At 36.4% G+C, this 6032-nt stretch overlaps 1 pseudogene; it reads right to left on the bottom strand.

Annotated features, from left to right (window-relative positions):
* Positions 1–336: 336 nt before the first annotated feature.
* On the bottom strand, positions 337–1502 carry LOC102966031 (annotated as a pseudogene).
* Between the last annotated feature and the right edge of the window lie 4530 nt (positions 1503–6032).

The following is a 6032-nucleotide window of genomic DNA, read 5'->3' as shown; positions in this document are numbered from 1 at the left end:
TTTATATATATATAAATATATATATAATATATATATATATTTATTATATGTTTTATATTTATATCACATGTATACATGTGGTGTTTCACAGAATCTTTTTGCTATATAATATTAGCAAAAGGCAGTGCTCTTCCTTGCATGGGGTTTTTGTGATGACAAAGGAAGTAGGACAGTGGGGAATCCTGCCCAATCTAGGCTCATCACTGTGGGTGCTGTAGCAGAGGGCCAGCAGAAAGAGGTATGATCCCCATCAGGCCAGTGGGACACTGAGCCTTCAACTTAACCGGAGGTGGCCCTGGGGGATGGGGTAGGCTCAATTTATTTCCTGTTTCTGCTTCAGTACAATACTTTCTCCAGATATGCATTCAGAAATATCCTAGTGGGGTTTAGCTTTTCTCAAATGACACAGACCTTTGAAAAGGCTAGATAGATTTTCTCAAAAGTCCTTCAACATACAGCTGTGGGCCTTGACCGAGGGGGGACTGTCTTCATGATGGTCTCCTAAGCCAGTCAGTAGTCCAGCCATGGCACATCCTTGCATATAACTCGTACATAATGATATTCGTGTAGCAGCTATGCCTCTGGAAGCAAGAAGTCAATAGGATGTCATCCCCTGGATGAAGTACACCTCCACAGGGCAGTAGGCCACCATCTTGGGGTGGGCTCCCACAATGACCTTCAGTTCTAGCAAGGCCTCTTTGGTCTTCTCTCTGGGGATGACCCTATTGTGGACATGCTGCTTTAAAAGGCACTTGTAGGTGAAGATCTTATGGCCAAGGTTGCTTCTCTCCTTCCACGTGAACAGGAGCCAAAAGGGGTGATTTATCCATCCCACAAGACCCTGCAGGAAGGAACTGATCCAGAGCAAGAACTCTAGTAAAGAGAATCTGATAACATAGTTCCAAAACCAGTTGGCTGAAGAGGAGGGAGGCTTATTGGTGTGGTCCTGGTGGATGACACTGATCTTCTCACGGTGTGGGAACCAGAGGAAAGCAAAAGTATTCAGATTTCTTCAGGTGACTGTCTAGGTTGTCAAGAACCTCTTTCAGGGTTGAGGCGAATGAGATCTCCTGCAACTGAGACTGGGGTGAAGGTGAGGATGACTCCAAGGGAGCCCAGGTGCACCTGCACACCCTGGAACATTTCTGCATTGCTGGACTCAGAACACTCAAGAATGGTCCCATGGACCATTAGCAGGGTCAGTGCCACCACCTGAGTGGCTGGGATGCCATGTTGGATCCTGTATTGTGTGTTCCGGACCCAATGATCCGTACCGTTATGTCTGACAGGGCTCTCAAGTTGGACAAGGCTAGGCTATGTTTGCCTATCTGTGGGTGCAGGTCAGCTGGGAGGCCTGGCAGCTGGCCTCCACATTTCCTTAAACAAAGATCACATTTCTCTTTTTGGGAAAGGTCAAAGTTAAGTGATTAACTCATAAAGAGCTTGATAGCAGATTCAGGGCCTATTTATTGACCTAACCTGAGGTTCTTCACATTCCTCATTTTCCCCCAACATATTGGTCCTTACCCTTTTTCTGTATTTTCTTCCTACCTCTCCAGTAATATATTATTATGTCCAATCTTGAAAGCAAATACCACAAATATGAACTATTACTAGGCTTATTACTATTGCAGGCATCACAGCGGAATGCAGAGTCCCTATTTAAATGCAGCGTCCTCAATTTTCATGCATTCTCTTTCTTACCTCCCCACGTAATGATCACACACCTGGTTGCAAAAATGCAATTGGTTTAAATGAACAGCACCAACAGGAATGGAAAAAGAAGAAGCAGGATATTGTGGATGCAGAATGGAAAAGGGGTGGAAGGTTTTTGTTCTGTCTCTGTGGCAGTAAAGATGAGTGAAGTATTTCCAAATAATTGATGATTATTTTTGTAGTGTCATCATGCTGTCTTTCCCTTCTATGCAGATTTGAGCCATTGCCATTGCAACTAGCATTGCATTTTATCAGGAAAATAAGGAGAAGGGATCACAAATATTAAGAAACTAGATTGAATAAGTTGAAAACGGGGACCAGAGCATTCTTTAATTGACCTTCTGTTTCCCCTATCTCTGGAATTAAAATTCAGTGGGTTAAGACTCTGAAAGAAAAAGAAATAGTACATATAATTACATTTAATCAATTCCAAAATTTCCCATAAAAATAACCAAATGTTACTTTCATAAGACCATTTATTTTCAGAAGAAATTTTAAAAATTGTAGAAAATTCACATTCAGTGCTTAAATGTTAAAATTCTGATTTCTATCTTCCAAAGGGTGAGGAAAAAAATAATGAAAGTAACCATTGATGCTGCCAGATTGGAGTCATCTGTATGTGTGTATATGTGTATATATATATATATATATATATATATATATATATATATATATACATATATATATATGCAAATTATATCCTCTTAATCATTTGTGTAGTCATAATTTATAGAAGTTTACAACTAAAATGATTCTTTGCAGGTATGTGAATACATAAAAGGGCTTATAAGCTGTTGTATGCTGGCTCCCCAAATATCACCAACACAATCTCTTCATAAGACAGATTTGAGTTCATTGCTTACCATGGTAAAGGAGAAAACCATCTCAACAGAACTTTGTGAATGCCCCATGGAGGGTAGACAAGATTCAATTTTATTGAGTATTTGCAGTTTGATTTAAGGTGGTATTTCCATGTGGAGAGTGAGGAGGATTGATTAGGGTTAGTTAAGAATCAGGGTATATCTGTCTAGGATTGGTAGAAATAGCAAAGCAAGGATTTGAAAGCTAAATGTTCAGAGTCGTAACAATGTAAACTGTTGATGATTATATTGAAGAATTTATGAGTCTTTCATGAAATTCCTCCTGTAAACAATAAATATATCTTCCTGTATAAGAAAGAGTCTTATGGAATAGTAAAGTTATGCTAATGAAGGTAACGGAATAATAAAATCATGTTATTATAAAAAATATGTTGTGAGAGAGGATAGTTTCAATCCTCAGTGTCCAAACTGTAATTGTTTCCCATCATTTCTTATATATGTTTTATTATTTTCTAATATGCCTGAAACATTCTTTCTAAATCCGTATTTATTTGCTTATTTACTTATTTGAAGTATAGTTGACATCATTATACATTAGTTTCAGAAATGCCTAAATCATTCTTACTGTTATATTTGAAGCTGCTATCAAGCTTATGTGGTATGAAGCTTATCTGATGTTGCTTTCTCTCATTAGAAAAGAACACAAAATCACGGAAAATAATTAGTTACATGGTTTTGAATGTTGTCTTTACTGGTGATATTTATATTTTGTTACTGTCAGGGTAAATCCATTTCTGAGTAGAGTGATACAACACAATAGTTAGAATTGTCCACTTGGGTTGCACCTTTATAAACGTAGAGTGAAGAGCTCCACCTAGGGAGAATGTAGGATGGTTGAAAACACAGGGCTTGTATTAGCCTTGGGAAAAAATAATCTAAGATATTTCAAAGATGTAGAAAAATTATATCAAAGCTGAAGTGCAGGAGCAATTTAGAGTGTATTGGTCTCAGAGTCAGAATTGAAAGATGAAAAACAATTGACAAGCACAATGGCCACAGGTCAGACTGGACAGGAAATCAAGATCAGAAAATCTTAAGAAAGGTGAAGACAATAAATTTGTTATTTGAACAAGCAGTGTGAGCTGTAGAGATTGAGGAAGGAGAATTAGAAATTCCTTTTAGGACAATCTCTTTGTGGTCTTTATACAACATCATGAAGACCTTGATCCTAAGGTCAGACCAAGCTCTGGTCTTGATATCTCCATTATGCTTCCAGACAAATAATGAACCAGTTTTACCTCCCTGGATTTTAACTGGTGTTTTCTAAATTTAAGTCTTTTTTTATATCATCTTTACAACTTTAACACTGTCCAAGTATTTCCTGTCAGAGTGTTTAGTTTTCACTAAATCAACTAACTTTTTAAAACATAGATAAGTATTTTTAAAAATTTTGTGTCATTATTTTTAGAAACATTATCACTCACTATAATAGAAGATAACTATGCAAAATAAATTCTAAGCAAACAAGATTTTAAAACTCCAGTCAAATATTGTTGCCTAACAAAGGCTGTAATAGCAAAGCCTGCTTTCTCTTCCATAAAAGGAGATTAGCAAGTATAAATGAGGTATAAAAAACATAATAACAGCACATTGACATTATCTTTGATGTAATCAGAAGATTGATAGTTGTGTGGATAGCTTTTGTCTATGTATTTCAGTGTTACTTAATGCATGTCAATTTTTTGCACGTCTCTCATTGCAAAAAAATTTTTTTTTGTAAAGTGTCACTGCATTATCAAGCGATAATAGCACAGTACAATTTAACCTCTCCACAAAATAATGTACTTTCCTTCATGCTTATAGCCCATATGGCTACCAGAGACATGATAATTTTCCATGAGCTAACAAAATAAGTGATGTCAAATCACAGACACTACTTCTGGTTTTACCCTTCAAAGATGCATTTCTCCGCATATAGCATTGACAGGTAGGGGGTAAGAAAAATCTGATAATGGAGCCCTACTCCTGCTGTTACATGAAACAATAGTCAATGAATATTTATTGTGCATCTATTAGGTTGCAAGCATTAGCAATATAGCAAAGACTAAAACTGAAAAAATGCCTGCCTTATATACGACATTGACATACAGCCACAAAACAGACAATAAATAAATATCAAATGAATAAAATGCATAATAAAATTTAATACATATAAATATAATCACATAAATGTGTACATAATAAACTGCAAAAAATAAATATAAATAAAATGATGGATGCCAACGCTGATGTTATATAATATCATTACTGTATAGTGCAATTATGGGGATCAATATCTACCCCAGACAATTTTGTACAATCTACATTATTCCAAACACTGTCTTCTTTTAGCCCCATATCTAATAATGTCATGTGCTGATTGACATGATTTGCAAAAAGCTTTTGCCTGCATGAGGCTAAGGATATATACTGAGTTCTACTGCAATTACATCTCTAGAAAGACAACAAGTGTTTGAGTCCGTATCTTAATGTACTCAGAAGTTGTTCTTAGAATCTTCTGCTTCTGTCTCCCCCCATCTTTTAAGACTCCTTGGGATTTAAACTCTTAAAAGTAGGAAATCTTTCTCATATATATTTGTATTCCTAATAAATAGAAAATAAAGCTCTTGCCACACTGTAGGCCATTAATAGTCTTTGAATAAAGAAGTGAAGGAAGAATAATGATCTATATTACTTGAGTGAGGTCAAAACTTCACTGTAGACAAGTAGAGTAAACTATTTAGGCCTCATTAAACTACAAATGCCCCAGAATGTTAGAAAACTGAATGATTTTCAAGTCCAAATGTCCACTGCTGTGCCTCTGAACTCATGGAGATATTGTCTTTGGAAATCAAATATTGCACTGCCCAAAGTCAGAGTGTTTCCAAAGCAGCTGGTAATCAAACCATGCTTTTATTTTATATGCTATATTTTATAGCATGCTTTTAATTTGAGGGTAAAGAAAAAAAGGTAAGGAGTATGAATCCTAGGTCTTTAGAAGAGACATGTGGGAACATGTAACAGTAGCTCAGTCTTATTGCCTAATATCCAACCTTTGGTCAGATGGTTTCCTTACATATCCCATGATTACATGGTCCAACATATTAACTGAGAATTCTTCACTCCAAATGCATCATTTGGTTCTACAATTTTGTCTGTTCCCATCTTACTGTGACATCAACATATAACTCCTCACTTGATCTTAGTTTGAAAGTGATACTCTGGTGCACTTGGTGATTCTTTTCTCTTATGTCCTATTTGCTTTTCTCCCAATTTCATATCCTAATGCTTATCTTTGCTAATCTTCAACACTTTCATGTTATAACAGCCTATGGATGCCCCTCACTCATAGTGAGGCAGTGTCTTCTAAGGGCTTCCAGTTGAAGACTGCAACACAGGCAGAGGATTAGGTCTTCTGGGTTTTCATAGAGGTCTAATTACTTCTTGTGGCTGACC

The sequence above is a fragment of the Panthera tigris genome, chromosome C2 (genome assembly GCF_018350195.1).
Source record: "Panthera tigris isolate Pti1 chromosome C2, P.tigris_Pti1_mat1.1, whole genome shotgun sequence".
Classification (NCBI taxonomy): Eukaryota; Metazoa; Chordata; class Mammalia; order Carnivora; family Felidae; genus Panthera; species Panthera tigris.
Note: the sequence above shows the minus strand (reverse complement) of the source record. Positions and strands in the feature narration are given on the sequence as shown.